The 22,771-nt window shown below is 46.6% G+C and overlaps 1 long non-coding RNA gene across 2 annotated transcripts; it reads right to left on the bottom strand.

The window, feature by feature from the left end:
* Positions 1-567: 567 nt before the first annotated feature.
* Positions 568-13,601, bottom strand: LOC147979171 (uncharacterized). 2 transcript variants are annotated; one of them, XR_015618572.1, is made up of 9 exons: positions 11,765-13,601; positions 9,421-9,606; positions 8,424-8,638; positions 3,658-3,853; positions 3,184-3,339; positions 2,690-2,838; positions 1,667-2,029; positions 1,555-1,584; positions 568-1,181 (listed from the first exon to the last, which is right to left on the bottom strand). It is a non-coding gene; the product is annotated as an uncharacterized LOC147979171 (long non-coding RNA). The 2 variants fall into 2 exon arrangements; XR_015618571.1 differs by lacking the exon at positions 8,424-8,638.
* Positions 13,602-22,771: the final 9,170 nt, after the last annotated feature.

Genomic DNA, 22,771 nt, shown 5'->3' with positions numbered 1-22,771 from the left:
CTCAGAGCCCATTTATTCTTGGGCTCATTTCCAGCATTCGTTTACTTACGGCCCGTTATTGTCATTTTCTGCTTGTGGGCCAAATTCAGCCTGTGGTTACAGTCGGCCCGTTTGTGGTCCGTTAATACGTTGGGCCGTTTTCATAGCGTTAGCAAATACGGCCTATTAACGATGGTCCGTTATGGTCAGCCCATGGATGGACGATTCCAACTCTAGCCCATTTACGGCCAGAATGTGGTCTGTTTGGCCCATGTTTGGCCAATCGATCATACGGCCCGTATAAGGCCCATTTATGATACGACCCGTAGAAGGCCCATTGATGATACGGCCCGTAGAAGGCCCATTGTTTCTACGGCCCGTAGAAGGCCCACTGTTTCTATGGCCCGTAGAAGGCCCACTGTTTATATGTCCCATAGAAGGCCCATTGTTTCTACGGCCCGTAGGAGGCCCAGTGTCACTACAGTAAATATTAGCCCATGGTTATTGTGGCCTAGTTTTAAAAAATAGGTTATTGCAGCCACTAGCAAACCACAGAAAAAAGAACTGCACAGACTACAAGCAAACAAATAAACAAGACAACAAGGAAATAAATAAGCAAGCAACTTATACTAGGCTATCACGGCTATTACACATATTACATCCACTGGGCATCAAAGTTCGCCACCAGTGCAAATATAGGGAACACGGCAGCATATAAACGCCGTAGCAAAACAAGTCCAGAACTGAAACCACTTCAGAAGAGCTCAAGAAACAATATCCTGGGTACCCATAATGCTGGCAAGATGCTTAGAAAGCTTATTAACTTTCTCTTGTTTGGCGCTTAAGTCCTCCAACGCTTGCTGTTGCACCAGAAAGTATGCATTTGAATTCTGCAAGGACTTCCTCAGTCCTTCGGTTTCCTGTCGCATAACATCTGATCGATGTCTTTCAACTTGAAGTTGAGAGTCAAGAAGCCGAACTGATTCAGGCAATGAGTTCGAAGAGCTGGTGCCAGCAGTGGTAGCCAGTAACTCGAACACTACATCAAGACAGGACTTTGGGGTTGTCTCAGTGTCTTGAATATAGTTTTTATCAGCTTTCTTGGAGACCAACAGGGATGTCTCACTATCTTGAACCTTATCTGCATTACTTCCTTTACCATTGCATAACAGGGTACTCTTCTCCAATATTTTATCCGTGTTCTAAAAGAGAAACAAACACATCTCAGGTTTACAATGTAGTATATGAAACTCACTTTGGTAAACCAGTTCAGTAGCAAGGTGGACAGGATAACAGCATGAAACAAACATATATCTATGTAGTATGGTCACTGTATGGTCTATATCATTCTAGTTTATGTTGCCAAATCAAGATAGATACAGTTCGAATCATATCTATTTAACAGAAAGCAGCATAGACAGAATATAAGTGTGGGAAACTACACAGCAATAACAACACGTGTAATGTGCATGGCATGAGAACATAACTGTTTATTCAATTGAAACTGAAATCAACATAGAGCAAGTTACAACAGCAAACAGCCAAACACGTTGAAGAAACAGGTTTAAAACATACCTGTTGCGCCATTGGAGTTTCAATTGCATCCTTCAAATTTGAAATTAGTTGGTATCAGTAAATAAAGTGATGCAAGAGCAAAGTAGTATGAACCATAGCTACGGAACCTGACCTGAGAACAATTCTTCTTCTGCTTTAAGCGTTGACTTCAGGTTCGGAGTGGTGGTCCTCGTGATTTGGGCACTGCAGTTGCCTTACTAACTACTCGTGTTTGGGTGCTCTGTGGTGGAGACGGTGTTGTGTCAACGGGAACTGGGTGTCTATCTGCTGGGGTTGGGGTTAGAAGGGGTGTAGCTGGTTCTCTGTCCAATTGGGTAGGGGTACAATCTGCATGAGTGTGGGTTATGTGTGGTGGGGCTGGTTCTTGGGCAGGTACAACCGTGGTTCTATCTGCATCGACAGGTAGCACGATCTTTTCTGAAGACCGTGTTTTTACTCCCACAGATACTGCCATTACTCCCTCCAATTGAAATGGCTGATAAACAAGAAAAGTAATTGAATGTACAGACATTGTAAGATAGACAGGTGCAATGGATAGTAGGGAAGAAAACAGGGCATGAAATAATTCACATTTATGTTGTCTAAGCAAACAGAATAGCAGGACATAATTTCACATATATGATGGCTAATTAAACAGGATAGCATGATACAATTTCACATGTATGATAGCTAACTAAACAGGATAGAATGACATACTTCAAAATATGATGACTATGTAAACAGGATGACATGATATAATTATACGATGTGTCTATTAAAGTGGTTGGCATGCCATAAATCACAAACATGACGTCGATGGAAACATGATGGCATGATATAATTCATGGATAGAATGACATAATTTAAATATGATGACTATGTAAATAGGATGAGATGATATAACTATGTTATGTCTTTAGAAAATGGGTTGGCATGCCATAATTCAGATACATGCTGTCTATGTAAACATCATGGCATGACATAATTCAAATATATGATTTATATACTAAGGAAGTGAGCAGAGGGCAATCGCATATATGATGTGTCAACTAAGGAGATGGCATTCAATATTGTGTATATGATGTAGAAACTAAGCATTGCAATACAACATATGCATTATATGAGTAATATAACCCTGCCAAGTTTGAGCATACACCTCAGGGGAATAATAGGACTGGTCATCTGCCTCTGAATCCTCCTCTGAAGAGCTATCTGTAACCAGCAAGATATCTGCTTCAGCAGGTAGCATGTCTGCTCTGAAGACCTTGTTTTCACTCCAGATTTCTCCATCACCAATTCAAATGACTGATGCACAGGAAGAGCAGTTGAATATACAAACATTGTCGACAAAAGCAATGAGAAATACAAAAAAAGGACGGCATGATATAATTCACATATATGACGTTTGCCTAAACAGCATGGCATTGCATAATTCACATACATAATGCCTTGCAACAAGATAACATTGCATAATTCACATATATAATGTCTTGCAACAAGATGGCACTGCATAATTCACATATATGGTAATTAGACACTAAACAGGTGGCATTCACACAAAGCATGTCTAAACTAAGCAAATGACATAGCAATGCAAGATACCATACGCACGATATGAGCAACATAACCCTGCCAAGTTAGGGCATGCACCTCGAGGGGGGGAGGAATATGACTGGTCATCTGTCTCTGAATCCTCCTCTGAGGACCTATCGGTAACCAGCAAGACATGCACTTCGTCAGATAGCATTGTCTGCTCTGAAGACCTTGTTTCCACTCCAGATTTTTTTCCATGACCGTGCCAAATAGCTGATGTACAGGAAGAATAATTGAATGTACTAAAATTGTTGACCAATTTAACACGTAATAAAAAATGATGGCATGATATAATTCACATATAAGATGACTGGCTAACCAGGGTGGCATTGCAAAATTCACATATATGATGCCTGGCTAGACAAGATGGCATTGCATGATTCACATATACGATAAAGAAACTAAACAGATGGCATTGACACAAAGCATGTCTAAACTAAGCAGATGACATCTTTAATGTATACAGTAAGCAATGCAAGGCACCATATGCATGATATTACCAACATCAGCATGCCAAGTTAGAGCGAAGACCTCATGGGGTAAATAGGAGTGGTCTTCTCCTTCTGAATCCCCCTCATAACAGTTATCTTCCTCTTGATTACGATCTGAAATGGGTGGAGGGGGGCTGCCTTTGTGCCCACCATGGAACGACGTCTGCATGAAATTTTATTGCCACGCAAGGCTCGTCTCTTTTGCTCTACATGATCAGTTCCATTGTGTACAATAACTGGCATGCATAAGAATAAAACATAGTGAGATTATGTAAGGAGTTGTCACATCCTTAGCTTTTGGTGCTGCCTAGTGTTTGCATCATGTTTAACTTTCATGGAAATTTGAAATGGGGGTGATCAAACCCTAGCACTTTGAAATCCAAATAGGCCCAGCTTAAAAAATGCTTTCAATGAACCAAAGTACCCTTCATCAATGTTTGCTAATTTTGGCAAGGCTTTGGATCCAAACCAAAAATATTGAACATATTTAAGGAATATTTTGGGCAGTGAAATTAAATCATATTGTATTTGAATTTGAATTTATATTCCTAATATATAGAATATATTTTCAAATGTATCAAAAATATTTGTGTGCATTTGGAAAAGTCCATATAAGCCACATAGGTATTTACAGAAAGTTTTGGCACTGATTTGAATTTGTTTTGAGTTTAAACAGTGGCAAAACAAAAAAACATAAAAACAAAATAGAAAAACAGAAACAAAAGAAAAACGAAAGGCCACCGGGCCTCTTACCCGCACCCACCTGGCAGCCCACCTACCTGGTCCAGCCCACCTACCCCCGCCACGTCGTCTTCCACCTCGCGCCAGTAGGCGAGGCGTGTGCCCGACGCGCGCGCACTGCCGTGCGGCCACCTCCTCCCTGCCTGGCTGGCCCCCTCCTCCCTCTGGACGCCCTGGAACGTCGACACGCACCCCCCGATCCCTCTCACTCTCCCCCTGGACCTCTTCCCCTCCTCTGCTCTCTCGCGCAGCACCACCGAACGCAGCCGTCGCCACCGACGAGCACCGCCGTGGCCACAGCCACTGCCTCTCCTCGCCGATGCTCTCAGAGACTCCGCCGCAACCTCTTCTCCCTCCTCGCCGAGCTACACGAGCCAGGTCGGCCCCAAGACGACGCCTGTGGCCTTCTTCCCCGACCACGGCCGCCGGATGCCGCCGTCCGATTCACCGTCTCCAATGCCTCCCCGATCCCGCTGATCTACTCTATGTGTCCACTGTGAGCCCCTGCGTCGAACCCCTCTCTCCGCTTGCTCGTTTGCTTCCTGCAACCGCAATGGCCATCATGGCCGAGAGGTTGGCTCCGCCGGCCATGTCGCAGCCGTGACCACGGCCACGCAAGCTTGCAGCCGAGCACCCTAACGTGCTCAGGGCGACCCTAGGATCCTAACTCGACCAACCGCTGCTCCATTCGTCCACCGTAGCGCCGATCTCGTCGTTGTACGAACTCCGGCCGCCGCACTAGTCGTTGCCGCCGCCGTATTGGTCCACGCCGGCTCGAACCGCCGCCGGCGGAGACCACCTACCCCCGCCTCTAGACGCACACGGAGCAAGAAACCCGAGCCACTCCAGTGCACCTCCGTCACGTCTTGGTCGCTGCCGGCGTAACTCCGGCGAGGGTGACATGGCAGATTAGTTAGGGCTAATGACGCACTTAGTCAACACCTAGCGACACTGAAAATAGGGCCCCACTAACTAATTAAACCTAGATTAGTTTCTGCTTAGTATTAACTAATCACAGTGGCCCCACGCGTCAGCATTGACCATGCTGACGTGGCCATTGACTGGGTCCACATGTCAGTGACCCTAACTAGCACCGTGACACTGACCAGTGGGACCCACTTGTCATGTTTGACCTGGACGGCTCCTGTTGACCTGCTGACGTCAGCATGACCTAATGCTGACGCTATAAATCATTTTCTGGATTTAAGTTTATTCAGGAAATTCCAGAAAATGCCCAAAACTTCTAAAAATCATAGAAAATTATCTATAACTCCAAATGAAATAATTTATATATGAAAAATTATCAGAAAAATTCAAGGAATCCATCTGTACCATTTTCATGCATGTTTGAGAAAGTTAACCTCACTGTTTAGGATGAAACATGATTAGGGCAAATTTCATAATAGGTTTGGAGTTGGAATTTGATGTAGTTTTGAATTCCACTTCAATTAAAATGACTTTCTATTGCATTAGCCCAAACACCAGCATGTTGCCATGTCATGATCATACATCATATTGTTGCATTCCATTGATTGTGTTCTTCCTTGTTTGCCGGTGTTTGTCCCCTCTCAGTAGACGTGGTTTCGACGATGTGATTGATGACACTGATGAAGAGCTATACTATCTTCAGAAGTGCCAGGCAAGCAAAACCACCTTGTTCATTCCGATACAATCCCACTCTCTCGCTCCTGCTCTCTTTTACTGCATTAGGACAACAACGATTCAACTGTTACATACTGCGGTAGTTGAACCCCTTTCCTCTGCATGACCTGTCATTGCCACAATAAATAGATGAAACCCACTAGCATGAGTAGGAATTGTTTTGAGCCCTAATGTGCCTACTCGTTCATGCTTGTTGTCATGCCTACTACTGCTTAGAGTTGAGTCATGTCTGATTCATTGGGAATGAATTGGAACGTGGTGAACATGTCCTACCGTTGAGAGCTAAGTGTGTGAACACGATTTGGTAAAGGTAGCGGTGAGAGGCCATGTAGGAGTACATGGTGGGTTGTCTCATTTCAGCCGTTCTTAGGAACCGAGTTCTGTGTTTGTGATCCATGAACAGTTACTACCACACATTGGGTTCCGGTAACTTGACCCCTCTCGACTTATTAATCAACTCGATCTCTGTCCAGGAGTTGCAACTAGTTTCTGGTGTTTGTAGGTAGTGTTAGTAGTCTACCAAGTGGCACCCGGTACAGGTGGGCTTGGGGCAGACTAGGCACAGTGGCCCGATGTACCAAGTGGCACCCGGATGGTGGGCTTGGGAACCCTGCTCACATCGTTTGGGGTCGTGAGCGACACCCCGGCCGGATCTCCTTGCGGATGGAACCCGAATAGGCGATAAACCTGGACTAGAGACTTGTTGGTTAGTCAGGTCGTGGCCGACTCCCTCGCCAGGCTTCCGCTTGAAGGTTGCCGAGATACACGATGTGTACATGGTGGTAAGTGGCGAGAGCGTGTGTGAAGAAGTACACCCCTGCAGGGTTATCATTATCTATTCGAATAGCCGGATTCCTCAGATATGGAAACTTGGACCCCTTGCATAGTTCATAGACAAGTGAAAGTGGATACTCTAAAATGCGCAAGATAAGTGTGAGTTCTATGGATGGCGTTCTCGCGGGGAGGTGGGAGCGGATCCATAGTGGTGTGTTGATATGGTGAATTTGTGGACTCGTGTGCGCCACCTCAAAAGAGTTACTTGCAGTCATAGTTCAGGATAGCCACCGAGTCAAAGCTGGCTTGCTGCAGTTAAACTCCACCACCCCTTTGTTGATACTGATGCATATGTAGCTAGTTCTGATGTAAGTCTTGCTGGGTACATTTGTACTCACGTTTGCCTATTCTATGTTTTGCAGAGAGAATTCAGTCTCGCTAGTAGTTCCACGTGGACTTCGACGTTTAGCCTGTTACCTCAGCTACGATCTTGTATCCTTGGGAGGGTCTTGTAGATAGTCAGGCTTCTCAGCCTTTTTCATTTGTAGAAGTCTGTACTCAGACATGTTAAGCTTCCGCATGTGCTTGTTGCTTGTATGCTCTGTATGTTGGGTCATGAGACCCATGCTTGTAATATCTCGCTCCTCGGAGCCTAATGAATAAATACTCTGAGTCGTAGAGTCTTGTTGTGATGCCATGTTGTATTGCACATATTGAGCATATTGTGTGTATGATTGAAATGCTTGGTATGTGTGGGATCCGACAACCTAGTTGTTTATCCTTGGTAGCCTCTCTTATGGGGAAATGTAGTCTTGTGCTTCCATGAGCCATAGTAGTCCGCTACAGCCCGGTTCACCGGAGTCTTGCTAGCCCAGCACTACTACTCCAGAACACTTAACTAGCCGGCATGTGATTCACTTCGTTCTGGTGTCTGTCCCTTCGGGGAAATTTCACACGGTGACATCCGGAGTCCTGTCTAGCCTGCTACAGCCCGGTTCACCGGAGTCCTGTTAGCCCAGTGCTACAGCCCGGATTCGCACGCTGCTGACCGACATGCTCGATGTTGATTCATGTATGCCTGTCCCCGTAAGTTAGTGCCACTTTGGGTTCACGACTAGTCATGTCGGCCCGGGTTCTTTGTCATATGGATGCTAGTGACACTATCATATACGTGAGCCAAAAGGCGCAAACGGTCCCGGGCCATGGTAAGGCAACACCTGTGGGAATACCGTGCGTGAGGCCGCAAAGTGATATGAGGTGTTACCGACTAGATCGATGCGACTTGGAATCGGGGTCCTGACAGGAGTGCATGCACAAATCCAGAGTGATGGTAGCAAACTGTGGATAGACCCAAAACCAATGATAGCAGGTAGATAATAGTTTTAGTTAAAAATACAGATAATGGCTCCTTTAATGTTTGTTTGCACCCAACTAGACACCGGAGATTAACCAAATAGTAGACAGATAGTACTGATTGCTGCCCCAATATGTACCCAACAACCATTTAAAAACTCAAGTTTCAGCATTAGTTTGGACTTGACTTGGAGTCTAATAGGTGAACACGATGATAATGTAGCATGTCATCATATTAAGCGACGCATAACGTAAGCAGACACGGAAGAGTGCGACCTCTCTTGCGGACCCGTGTAGTCCTCAAGGTCATCTGCTCAGTTGATGATGGTAATGCAATTGTTGTGGCTACCGGCGGCGGGGAAGAAGATCTGAGGCGGCGAAAGACAGTCTGGAGAGCAGATCCCTGCTGTGGTGAACCCTTCCGTCGTTGGAGCAGCTGAGCTGGGGTGGAACACAGGGCCGCAGGAGCAGGACAAACCACACAAGGTTTTCTTTGACACATATATGTAACAAAAGTAATTGAGTAAGGGCTTGTTTGAATTTGAGGATTCTAACAATGTAGGGATAGGAAATAGACAGGAATAGGATAGGAATGCACGTGCAAAACAGAGAATTTAAAATCACAGGATTTCTGCCAATCTGGGTGTTTGATTCACAAAATTGGAAGATCACAGGATGCGAAAAAGCATGGTGAGATGAAGTCAAACCACAAGAAAATGTACGGTTATAATGCTATTATGCTACTATCTCTTAGTCTTGTGCTTGATGAATAGGAATATGAAAAGGAGGAGAAGTGGAAATTAGAATTCCTACGGTTTTTCTTTCAAGGAGACACTAAAGGAACAAATCCTACAGTTTTCCTTTGCTCCATTCCTTTGCACCAAATTCATGAAAAGTAGTACCATAGGAAACTTTCCAATTCCGATGTTTTTCATTCACTTTTCCTTTCAAGCACTGGCGATTCTAGTAGGCAGGCTTGAGCAAGGAAAATCCTACACTAAAAAAATGTCTTTGTGCTACTTCTATTACTTTGGACCCAGGCCACTGCCATACTAGCTCAACTCCCAGGCCCATCGACAAATGCACAGCTCAAACACGCAGAGATAAATAATGATGGCATTCAAGAGAGTCCATCACGGATAGCTAAGTTGCCTGGTACCTCACTGCTTGTCATGTAGTAGGATAAAATAATCGTATTTCCCGTTACTACGAGTGCTAAGTGGACAATATATATAACATGTAGAGTAAAAAAGAGATGCAACAAGTATACAACCTCTTTGGCGAAGCCATGTCGATCTCAGCGTGATTGGGTTGGCCGGTGAGGATGCTCCGGCTGACTTGGCTGTCGGAGGAGGGGAAGAAGATCTTAGGCGCCTGGAGATGGAGCCCAAGGTACTGCTTCACTGTGATGGAGGGTTTCGTTGTTGGAGCAGCTCCGGTGAGTTGTACGACGCCGAGGCTGAAGCAGGACAAGAGAGACAACGAACAACATTAACATGAGTGGAATTCTAATAGCATCTCCAATACATGACATAAAATACATAACCACAAAGTGCTAGATGTAAAATACATCAGCCGCTCATCTCTGAACTTAACTGCCGAAACTGAATTTAACTGTCGAAACTGAACTTAACTGTCAAAACTGAACTTAACTGTTGAAACTGAATTTTGCTGTCGAAACTGAATTTTGCTGTCGAAACTGAACGCACTAGCAAGGTGAGGCTACACGTCGGTCGACTGACCTTTTCATCTCTGGTCAGTCGATTTTGCAGCCATTGGATACGAAATCAAGGGCCTGCAGTTCATCTTCAACCTCCACCCCCCTGAGCCGGCCAAACAGCAGCCCCCCGCTGCCCGCGGCCGGCAGTGTGCCGCCCCGCCCGCCCCGAAAATACTCCCCACCGCCGGTCTGCCGCCGCCCCAGCCATCCCTCTAGGCCCCCCTGTGCCGAGCTTTTTCTCCGGCGATCCCCACGCCACCGCCCCGCCAACGCCCCGCCACCGCCGGCGACCACCGCCCCCATCCTGAACCCTAAAATAGATAGTGGGGTACTGTAACGCCCTTGATGCGGCTATATCTCCCACGTGTCGAAGCACGACTTAGAGGCATAACCGCATTGAAAGCAATGTCGCAAGTGAGGTAATCTTCACACAACCCATGTAATACGTAAGGGAAAGAGATACATAGTTGGCTTACAATCATCACTTCACACAATTACATGAATAAAGCATTACATCATCCAGATACACTCAAGGTCCGACTATGGAACCAAAATAAAAGAAGACTACCCCAAAAGCTACACAGATCCCCGATCGTCCCAACTGGGCTCCACTACTGATCAACTAGAAACGGATCTTCATCGAGCTCCTCCTTGAGCTGGTTTTGGAAGTATCTATGATTCACGGGGACTCAGCAATCTCACACCCTCGCGATCAAGACTACTTAAGCTTATAGGAAGGGTAAAAGGTATGAGGTGGAGCTGCAGCAAGCGACTAGCATATATGGTGGCTAACATACGCAAATGAGAGCGAGAAGAGAAGTCAAAAGCACGGTCGAACAACTATGATAAAGAAGTGATCCTAGAACAACCTACGCCAAACATAACTCGAACACCATGTTCACTTCCCGGACTCCGCCGGAAAGAGACCATCACGGTTACACACGCGGTTGATGTATTTTAATTAAGATAAACTTCAGGTTTTCTACAACCGAACATTAACAAATTCCCATCTGCCCGTAACCGCGGGTATGGCTTTCGAAAGATCATATCCCTGCAGGGGTGTCCCAACTTAGCCCATCACAAGCTCTCACGGTCAACGAAGGATATTCCTTCTCCTAAGACAATCCGATCAGACTCGGCATCCCGGTTACAAGACATCCTCGGCAATGGTAAAACAAGTCCAGCAAGACCACCCGATGCGCCGACATTCCGATAGGAACTGCACATATCTCATTCTCAGGGCAACACCGGATAAGCAATCCGTACAACTAAAATCAGCCCTCGAGTTTCCCGGAGGTGGCACTGCAAGGGGCTCTAATTTGGACCAACACTTAGACAAGCACTGGCCCGGGGGGTTAAAATAAAGATGACCCTCGGGATGCGCGACTCCCAAGGGAAAAAGGCTAGGTGGCGAATGGTAAAACCAAGGTTGCGCCTTGCTGGAGGAGTTTTATTCAAAGCGAACTGTCAAGGGGTTCCCATTATAACCCAACCGTGTAAGGAACGCAAAATCCGGGAACATAATACCGATATGATGGAAACTAGGGCGGCAAGAGTGGAACAAAACACCAAGCATAAGGCCGAGCCTTCCACCCTTTACCAAGTATATAGATGCATTAATTAAATAAGAGATATTGTGATATCCCAACAAAATAGCCATGTTCCAACATGGAACAACTCCAATCTTCACCTGCAACTAGCAACGCTATAAGAGGGGCTGAGCAAAGCGGTAACATAGCCAAACAATGGTTTGCTAGGACAAGGTGGGTTAGAGGCTTGGCTTAACAATTTGGGAGGCATAATAAGCAAGTGGTAGGTATCGCAGCATAGGCATAGCAAAAGAACGAGCAACTAGCAAGCAAAGATAGAAGTGATTTCGAGGGTATGGTCATCTTGCCTGAAATCCCGCAAGAAAGAAGAACGAGTCCATGAAGAAGACAAACGGACGTAGTCGAACGAATCCTCACAACACGACGTTACCGGATCCAACCCGAAGAAGCAACACCGGAAAGAAGCACACAACATAGTAAACAACCGCTACAACAACATGGCATGATGCACAACAAATATGATGCATGTCCGGTTTAATGAAGCATGGCATGGCAAAATGCACAAACAATCCTACAAATTTAGTGGAGCTCAACATGCAACTCCGTTGCATATTGACGAAACACCACATTCAAGTTATTTAGTTCGATCTTGTTATGTACCCAACAATATTAAATGTTGATTAACATGGCAAGGGGTGAAGCAAAAGAAAACCACCTATCTAGGCAAGTTTAAATGAGGCCGGAACAACAAAACAACAAGTCCGGAAAATCCTCATGAGCATATTATAGATTTGGTACTGTTCTGCCCTAAACACAATTTTAGAGTTATTTAACATGCAAAGCAATGTCACCATGTTAAACTAGGCATTTTTCCACCCCATTTACATATAAAGTTTGTTAAAATCCGAGCTACGGTTATTTAGTTATGAATTAAATCATTTTAGCATGACATAGGAGCAAATTTAAACAAACAGCAATTTAAACATTTTAGACATGAATGAAAAGGACATATTATGAAACTACACAAAAATCTAAGCAAGTTTCATATTTAAAGTTTTTACATAAGATGCACCATTTGTGAGATATGATATGCATGAAGATGAAGGGTTAAACTGTAAAACTACAAACTCCAGAAAATAATTAAATCGCAGATCCTAAAAAAAACATACACGGGCCGGATCTGGAACAGGGCCCAACAGAGAAGAAAAAAAGAAAAAAAAGGTGGGGCGCTGGGGTGGCTCACATTGGGCTGAGGCCCAGTTGGGAAGAGGCTGTAGCAGAAGTTGGGCTGAGCCTGAGGGGCCTTGGCGCCGGTGGGGAGAAAGGCCAAATCGCAGCTCGGCCCGACGGGGGATGGAGCTGGGCCTAAGCGGCTTGGCTGGAGGCGATCGAGGCCTCATGGTCCACGGGTGCGTGGTCAACGCGCGGGCGAGCGCTGATCTGCTCGTTCAGAAGGAAACGCAGCGACAGGTTCAGGGCTCGGCGTCTCCAGGCGAAGCAGAGGAGGAGGCGCAGACGGGACGGCGCTAGTCGAGGCGGAGGAGGCTCTCGGGAAGGCGCGGGGTGACGAGGAGGAGGCCGCAGGCGAGGGAGGCGCTCGGCAGGAGGCGAGGCAGGCAGCGGCGACGAGGGCGGCCATGGACGAGCCTAGGCTGGTCGGTCAATGCAGGGAGGCGCTCGAACTGTTGTAGGGGAAGCAGAGGCCGACGACAACGTGGACTTGCGGCGGCGCCGAACTGCAGCGAGGTCGTGGGGGCACAGGACTTGGACGCGGGGCTCCGGGACGGCGCGGCGGCGGATCCGGGCGGTGGAGGCGAACGGCCCGACGAGGTGGCGTGCGGACGGAGCTGATGAAGGCAGCGCCTGTCCTCTGTTCAACGAGGGAAAGAGTTTCAGAGAAAAAACAAAACGGGGAGGAAGGGAAAGACGTGGGAGGAGAAGGGGACGAGGCCGGTCCTGGTCCTGGTCGCCGCCGGCGGGGTCGTCGGAGGGCACGGCCTGCAGGGTCGCGAGGCTCGGGCGCAAGGGCTTCTGCCCCGATGCTGCGGGCACAGGGACAATGAGGCGAGGAGGTAGGACGGCGGATGGATCGAGGGAGGAGGGGATCTGGGAGGAAGAAGCTGATTGGCTCCGCGCTGAAAACAAAAGGAGTGGCGGCGGCGTGGGGATTGGATGGATGGGACAAGGTCCCTGGAATTTAGGGTTAGGGGCTATATATAGCATGTAGACGAAAAGAGACGGATTTGGATCATCGGATCGAAATACGACGGACGATAATAAATATGCTAAGGAGCCCAATAAATAAAACGATGATATTTTGTAGACGTTTGGGGATGACCCGGACACAACGGTGGCGACAGTCCGGGTCGGGTTCGGGACAACTTTTGGATGCGCGCGCGAGGAGGGCCGCGGGCTGACGAGAGAGGTTAGGTTGGGTCTGGTGGATTGTGAAGAGCGGGTTGGTCTAAGAGAAGAGGGGAGAGACGCAGTCCGGCACGGTTTCCGGAGACCAAAAATGTCCGACGTTAGACCGGCTATACTGCCGCTATAGTTATCCGTTGGAGCATCAAACGATCTCCGAATGCGATGATACTTGACAGGCGGTCTATCTACACTATAATAAGACCACACGTCAACTCTCATCCCATTCCGAGAACATTTTCCGGCCACTTATAAAATACTATTTCGGACATGTCGCGGGCGCGTGCAAGTGTGTCTGGGCTCAGAACGGACAACGGACGGAACTGGGGGAACCCTGGCTAATGCAAGTTTTAAAACATGATGATGCAATGCACATGATGACATGATAAGATGCAACATGCAAGCAAATGACATGGCAACGACGGCAAATAACTGGAAGACACCTGGCGCATCGGTCTCGGGGCGTCACAGGTACCTCTCCGGCGAGCCGCCGTCCCCGCTGCGGTTGGTTCTTCCTTCACCCCGGTGGCATCAGAGTGAAGTGTAGCTAAATCGGAGCAGCATCGCAAGCAAGAGTAAGAGCGAGAGCAGCAGCGCGAGCAAGAGCAATAGCAAGAGCAGACCAGGCAGGGGACCGAGAGCAAGAGCAGAGCAGCAGCGCGGGCGAGAGCTAAAGCAGCAGCAGGTCCTACTGATGTGGACGTCTCCGCCGAGGGAGCGGCGCCGTAGAGGAAGTGGCCGGCGATGCCGCCGTGGATGGAGCCGCGCCTTGTCGGCTCGGGACCGAGAGCCGGCAGCACCGTGAGATCGAATCAAGAAGAAAATGCGGCGATTAGTGTACAACCTCTTTGGTGGTGCCGATTAGGCCGCAGCTTCATCCGAGGAAACGGTGATGATGATGCTCTTCCGGTGGTGCAGGTGAAGACGGTGGTGTGGGAATGGAGGTGGCGCGAAAGACGAGGGGAACGTCGGGACAGCTCCTTGGAGGTGGAGGACGGGGTGGCTGAACCGGCGGGACGATGAGATCGACGATGGATCCTCATCCGGTACGGTGGATGAGGGACGTCGAGGTGTTGCTTTGGACGACGTCGTCGGGGAAGAGGCTCCGGCTGGGTGGCGGACGGAGTAGGGTGTGGGGTTTTGTCACGGGTTTTCGCGGCCTCGGTGTACGAATGGGTGGGCGGATGGGATGGCAGTGGGGAACCATGGCTTAGAGACGCGCTTGTCCGAAATGTGGGGTAAGTTACGAAAGTACCCCCACCGATTTGAGGAGGTTCTTTCGGTTCAGGGGTATCACGGGCATTTCGCGTGTCGGAATTTCACAGGAGGTGGGAGTTTTCGCGCGTGTTGTAATTTCGGAATAGCAAGGCGCGGGTTGAGATGGAGGGAGTTGTCGGAGCACAATGAGACAAAGATATATCTTAAATATTTCAGGCTAACAAGGCGCGGGTTGAAGAGGCGGGAGTTTCGCAACACGATAGACAGAGACGCTAGCTTGAATTTTTGGCATAACAAGGCGCGGCTTGAAATTTCGGAAGAACATGCTTAACGTGTACCAAAAAAAGACAATTTGCACCTCAACACGCACAACACACACAAACACCATTTAGACTAGAGTAAGGTACACGTGCATTGCACGCATGAGATTTGGCAACCAAATTATGAATAAATACCACATTATAGCATGCAAGCTTTGAGTCATATATGCATGATGTAGATGTTCGTTTAATTCTTATAGTTCATTTCATTCAAAATCATCTAGTTTTTATAAGAAAGCTAATCTATTTTAAGATTCATGGAATTGTGCATCGTAAGACATAAAGTAAAAAACAAATAATGGTAAATCATGTAGAAAAACATTTGGGCAATTTTGATACGGAAGATTCTAGAACAAATAAGAAGTGCTTGTGTTTTGATATTTGTGCATTATGTTTAAGTTCAACCATGGAGTCTTCTAGATTATACATGTGGCGAAATCTGGTGGAATCTAGATGATATCCAACAGCCAGTAGTGCTCAAATTTGCCATCTTTGGACCATCGAATTCGCCTCATCCAACGACCATCTTTCAAAGTTAAAGTTACCCGCACAAAATATAAAAATATATAATATATAATATATATAGGGGTATAGATAAAGATATGTGATGCAAAAGCCGCCCATCATCTCCAATTAGAATAGTGTGTCCATGCACGGATGCGGCATGGCCAAATGATGTCTGCCATCAGTATCTCAAATTCAAATCAGTCTGACCTTATTCAATGTGTATACATTACAACATGCTCGTTTCCAAACCACACCGCGCAGATCTCCGTTATATTCATGCATGTATGGGTTTCAAACATCAGAATCTCGTATTCAAATATTTGAATTCAACTTTACATTGATTGTGACCTCACCTATTCAGCTATTCTTTTACACCCACACAGTAGTCTTCTCTTTATAATTGTACCACTAAATTTCTCTCGTGCATGCATGCACACACACTACCAGTCGGCATTATCCATCATACACATGCAATCTTTTTCTTCATGTTGGTCTCCCATGAAGGCACACACCAACACACATCCCCCTCTCCATCATATCGGGCATTCTTTATCTCTCACACGTGCATGCGCAACGATCGATGTTCCTCTATGTATGTGTGTATATAGCTAGGTCTTTCATAGTTTTCCACACAAACCGATCAATCGATATATCCAGTGAGGTCTCACCCTCTTTCCCACGTCCACATCGATCAATTTATACCTCTCTATATAGGATTAACATATATAGCTAATACACCCACATTAATTATGTATCCAATGTCCCCCTCTCATCATCCATGCCTTCCGCTTCATCTCTCAGACGCGTGCACAATGGTGAAGACAGGGGCAGTAAGGGCCCTGCCCCCCTCCCCCCTAACATCACTATATATCAATGCTAATATGAATGTGCTCATTAGACAATTGCTGCTAAAAATGGTTTAAGTTCATGAATTGACCCTCCTCGTAAAGGATTAGCAATGCTTGGACCCCTAGCTCATTTATTTTTCATGGCTCCGCCACTGCGCGCATCAGCGCACGTGTTCGCCCCCTCTCTCTAAATATCGATCTCGCACTTGTGCATTCCTTCATAGTCTCCCTCCACTCGGCCCCTCGCACCATCTTCTAGCCCCTCGCCGGATTTTGCCACATGTACAATCTAGCAGACTCCATGGTTGAACTTAAGCATAATGCACAAACCTCAAAACAACAGTGGTTCTCTTTTGTTCTAGAATCTTCCATATCATAACTGCCCAAACTTTTTTCTAGTTGAATTTCCATTATTTGTTTTTACTTTATGCTTTACAACGCACAATTCCATGAATCATAAAATAGATTAAGGGCTTCTTTGATTCAAAGGATTCTCAAAGGAATTTTGGAGGATTCTAATCATTAGGAATTTTTCCTATCTTGGTTGTTTGATTCGTAGGATTGTAAACCATAGGAATTTTTCCATATGATTCATTTGCACTAGATTCCATAGGAAATATCTCATCCACTCAAACCTCTTTGAAAGAATTCTGCGTTTTTTCTATGCACAATCAAACACTCGTACAATCCTGTAGGATTCAAGACGACATTCCACTATAATCCCATGTTTTTCCTATTCCCGCATTCTTAGCTTTTTTATAAAAACTAATTGATTTTGAACGAGATGAACTATAAGAATTAAACGAAGGGCTACATCAGGCATATATGACTCAGTGCTTACATGCTATAGTGTGGTATTTATTCATAATTTGGTTGCAAAATCTGATGCGTGCAATGCACGTGTACCTTACTAGTACTTCGAGTATGTGCAAAACACGTAAATTAGAATACCAATGGCACGCTACATAGTGTCTCTCTTACAGTTCATGAAGCCACGTGGCACATGTGTAGGCATTGTCCGACCTCCTTGCGTGGATTGATCACAGTGACGTGCTGCTGGTTCCAGAAGAATGTACTCGTCCTCCCTGAGCCATACTGGCGGTACATGCACGAAGCGAAGATGTGCATGCACGCCATGCATGCACTCATTCCTCGCACGCACACGCGGGTACATGGGCGGACGCAATTTTGTACCAAGATCCACCCCATGTGATAATTTGACGCGTGTAAAGTCGTTCACTTCATTGATGGTCAACTAATACAGCGCATGCAAATTGAGTGGACGTGAGGGCGGAAGAAAGACATTATTACTCCACTGCGCGCATGCGAGTAGTTAAATCGTGGGTTGCTAGTAGTACTTCCATTGGTCTCCTTCATATTTTGTGCCAATTTTTGACAGTAACATAATATTTACGCATTTGAGCAGTGTAGTACTTGAAATTTATGTTCCGCTAAACTCATCGGGAGCCATTTCGGGCATCGAAACCAAAACCATCAATTAATCTTTACCTTGTTCCCATCACATTCGAAAGCCTGCTCACACCTACTAGTAGTACGTACCAAACCTGAACGTGTTCCCACTATGCAGGTATTAGTACTAGTGCTAGTACTTAGGTTATAAAAAGGGGAACTACCTAACCGAAAATCACTCTACCTTTCCTCCTCATAAGTGCTTGTTCTTCATCCGTCGTTGCCATGGCCGGTGAGCAGAGCTCTAGGTCGAGAACAACTCGTAACAAGGGAGCAGCAACCAAGGCTACGGAAAAAAAGAGAGGGCTCGCCGCCACGCAGAGACCTCGAAATATCTCTCACGGGCAGGCGATGGCTCCCAAGAGCGCCCTAGCCGCGGAGGCGAACATGCCGAGTCGGCGGAGCTGGAGTCATTATCCCTCGACGGCATGCCCGATCAGCTCAATAAGCCGAAGGAGTCCATCCAAGGCTTGATGGAGTTGCTGAAGGAGAGCCTCGACGACATGCCCGCTGAGCTCAATCAGCAGGGGGAGTTAACCGCCGGCTTGGTGATGCTGCTGAAGAAGAGCATTCTCGGAGAAGAAGGCGACTGGCAAAATCCTGCGACTTCGGGAGGACAATGCGAAGCCCTGCCACAAGATCGACCTGTTGAAGGAGAAGAACGCCGGCTGGAAGAAGCTGCATGAGAATAGTAGTTCCTCGATGAAGATGTTGCAGGCCCTCGCCATGGAACAGAAGGAAGAGTTGGCGAAGCTCCGCATCGAGCACCCGACTGTCAAGGTACGTAATATGGCCGTGGAACAGATGATGAAGGCTCGCGTCGAGAAATGCCACGTCATGGACACAATGATGAAGATGGCGGAGGAGACACGCAAGGAGATGGAGGTCGTGGAGGCGATGAAGAAGCAGTTACGACTCCGCGGCGAATTAGATCATTTGGGGTGATAATCTTCCTTCTACTTTTGCTCCCGTGTTTCATCTTTTGCATCGGGTGTTTCGCCGCACGTGGCACGTTCTCTGCGAGGCATGAATAGAATGATGTTTTTAGGGAATGAATAGAACAATGCTAACAATGAGATGACTAGCAAATTAGATCATTTTTTATCGCCATATGGCACTAGGCTGCCGTGTTTCGTGCTCCTCCATCGCAGTACTACTCCAGTGGAAAACTTGAGTATACCGCACGGTTCTTTGCTCCTCCTCGATCAGGTCGTCGGCGCATTTATAAGAGCAGTCAAATCACAAGGCCCCGCCTTCCAGCAGTAATGAGCCATCAAATCACAAAGGCCCTCGCCTCTCGTGAAACCGACCAAGCTAGACTGCCCCGCCCTCTAGCCTTTTAAAAATGTATACTTTTGTACAACAGTAGTATCGATGGATTGTGCCATGGAGCAAAACTTGAAATTAAAAAAAGGTGGTACATATAGAGAGCGCTCGTCGCCAAATTATGCATATAGTACTATTAAAAAGGCTAGTCACAATAATGGTGTCCAGCACAACCCACCCCTCAAATAAAACTAAGAGGGTGCTTGGATACGTTTTAGTCCCATGACTAAAAGTAGTGGGACTAAAACATGCTAGCCTCACCCATGCTTGGATCCAAATACTAAAAAGGCTAAAATCAAGTTAATGAGCATTTATTATCCTCCAAACCCTTCAATCCAGAACTCGCCTGTGTTAAAGGAGAGGAGTTAAATGAGTAGAGAGAGGACTAATCCACATTTTAGTAGGGGTACCCTTGACTAAAAAATTAGTCTCAAGACTAGTTTTAGCCCCTCTTTAGTCAGGGGTGCTTGGAACTTTAGCCTCTTAAAGAGACTATTTTTAGTCAGACTAAAATAAGTCCCTTGGATCCAAGCACCCTCTAAGCATCCTGGAATTCTTTGACAAAACTAAGAACCCCGAAATTCTTTCACAACTAAACTGCTGGCTATATGATGTTGGCCATATATATTGTACGTATATAATGTGAAGAAACGAGTGGTAGTGCTATACCAACTAAAAGATGAAATGTAAGAATCGAGTGGTAGTACTATACCAACATGCGTCTAAAGCGAGAAAGGCATCCTTTCACCGTCACGGAAGAACGGGTGTAGATGACGTAGAAGTCATCGCCGGTGATGGTTCTAACCTTGTACTCACCGCCGATCATGGAGATTTGGGACGCCATGGATTTGGGAGGAGGGTTAGGATTAGTGGAACTGCCGTAATGTGAATGGACGGGATGACTAGGAGCGAACCGCCGTAGTATTGAAGGACGTGTGGGGACGAGTAAGAGCAAACTGCCAGCGCGCGAATGGCAGGGTAGCGGCTTTCCATTCTCCCATGATACGGGCTTCCGAGAGCCCTTGGATCTGAGATCGAACGGTTGCATGGCGTGATTCTAGACCTATGGGTGAATATCCTATCCTGGAGGGTTATTCTGCAAATTTTCAGCAACTTAGCATGCGATCGTTTGATCTCAGATCCAAGGGCTGCCAGCAGCCCGTATCATGGTCGCGCCTACCACAACCGTCGCGTCGCTCGCGCGGTCGCGCCCTTGGAGATTTAGCACGGTGCGTTAGGCTATATGATGTTGGCATGTCATACATAGTCATCACTTAGTCACTCATACTACAACAAGGTTGGCTATAAGTGTATTTTTTTACTCCTCTCTATCTCTTTCTTCGTACTCAAGGAAGAAATGGTGCTAAGCGCGTGTATTTATTGCATTTCCCAAGGAGTGACCTCTTCCAATGAAATGGTGTTGCTAAGTTTGCTTCAATTAATTAGCTATAGACTCAAGAAGAGAGAAACTACTCGTCACCAAACTAGTCTCTCTCTTCTTGATTAACTTGCCACATCAGACTTTATGCCTATGTGGCAAGCTTAAGCACCTGTAGGAGCAAGTAAAAGTAAGTACAATAGTGCGCTTTACATGGCATTTTTGCATATGTGGAGGAAAGAGAGGTAAGGAAAAAGTGGAGAAGTGGGCTCTCATGCAAGAGCCAGCCTCTACTACATGGTGGAGCATTGAGAAGGGCACCTGTATGGAGGTGGTCAGGAATCTGGGAGACTCACGCCGGTCGTAGCGCCGCAGTTAAAATGATAATGGCAAGTAAAATCACGGGACCCCACCTGTCCAGTAGTAACTCGCTGTCAAATCACAGAGCCCTACGTTTGCAGCAGCCTACTCCCTCGTCTTCTCGCGTCTTTATCGAACCGACTAGGCGGAACTGCCCCGCCGCCTACCGCGCAGGAAAAGCCCCGCCCTTGACTTTTAAATAGTATACAGTATACTAATTTTGTATCCATGGATTGCGCCCGCGCCATGGAGCAAAGCGTCTAGAAAACGGAGGAGAGACGGTGGTCTTGCAATAGAGAAGAGGGAGAGGCGAGACGGTGGTTTTGGAATGGAGATGATGGAGATGATGGAGAGGAGAGGAGGTGGTTTTGCAATGGAGAAGAGGGAGAGGAGAGTGCGGCAGCGATTTAGGATTGGACGAGAGGGTCGGCGCGCTCTGACTGGATCAAAATCAAAATCAATTTACCCTTCAATTAAGAAAGCGACCCCACATTAACTAGTCTCCCTTTTATTCTGGGTCATAATTGACCATGATTTTCGCACATAAAATATATGTTATATGTTGTATACAAGGCCACTATCAAAATTACAATTTGCAACTATACAAGGCCACTAACATTAATCGAGGCAAAATTGATGGCGTTTGCCTCGTACTAGCACCCGAGGACATTAATATCCCTTGTGTGCATGCGGGAGTGAGAAGGTTAGCTTGCATTCCCAACATTAATCAACCAATGAGGAGTAAGAGGGTTGGCTTGCTATGCTTGGGAGAGAAAAACCACATTAATTAACACGACAATCAAGGTGACAAGCTAGCTTGCAACATTGACTTAAACATAGCATTGATTTTTACCTTGGTACCTGTAATATGAGTTTGTGGCCTTGTATACAAAAATGGAGGGAGTATAATTTGAAAGTACATTCAGATACGAACCAAACGATACAATTTTTGGTGACATGCATTCACATTTTGCTTGTCAAATACAGTACATGGTCAAACTTTGACCCAAAATACGCGAAACAACAAAAAAATACTTCCAAGACCAGCGCCGCTCTTCCGCTCTTCTCCTCTTAAACCACCATCGCTCCTCTCCTGTTCCAATCTAAATGCAGCGCCGCTCCTCCCCTCTTCCATTTCAAAACCAGCGCCCCTCCTCTCCTGTTACAGTCCAAAGCCAGCGTCGCTCCTCTCCCGTTCTAATCCAAAACTAGCGTTGCTCCTCTCCTCTTCCATTCAAAAACCACCGCCGGCGAGTGAAGGTGCTATGGAGAAGTAGATCGATGGAGGAGTACAACCGGTACGTGAGGATCGCAGACGGCGACCCTGTGAAGCTAGCTAGGATGTTGGAGATACAGTCTTGGTTTGACAACAAGGACCAACTAACGGGGACGGCGACATCCATGGCCAAATATCTGCAACAGAGCGAAAAGGCGGCGATACTCCCGGAGGAAGTCGCGCCGGAGTACATAGAGCTGCTCCTCTGGGCCATGGAGCAAACAGATTCA

The sequence above is a fragment of the Triticum urartu genome, chromosome 3A, assembly GCF_056163025.1.
Source record: "Triticum urartu cultivar PI428250 chromosome 3A, HENAU_Tu73, whole genome shotgun sequence".
Lineage (NCBI taxonomy): Eukaryota > Viridiplantae > Streptophyta > Magnoliopsida > Poales > Poaceae > Triticum > Triticum urartu.
Note: the sequence above shows the minus strand (reverse complement) of the source record. Positions and strands in the feature narration are given on the sequence as shown.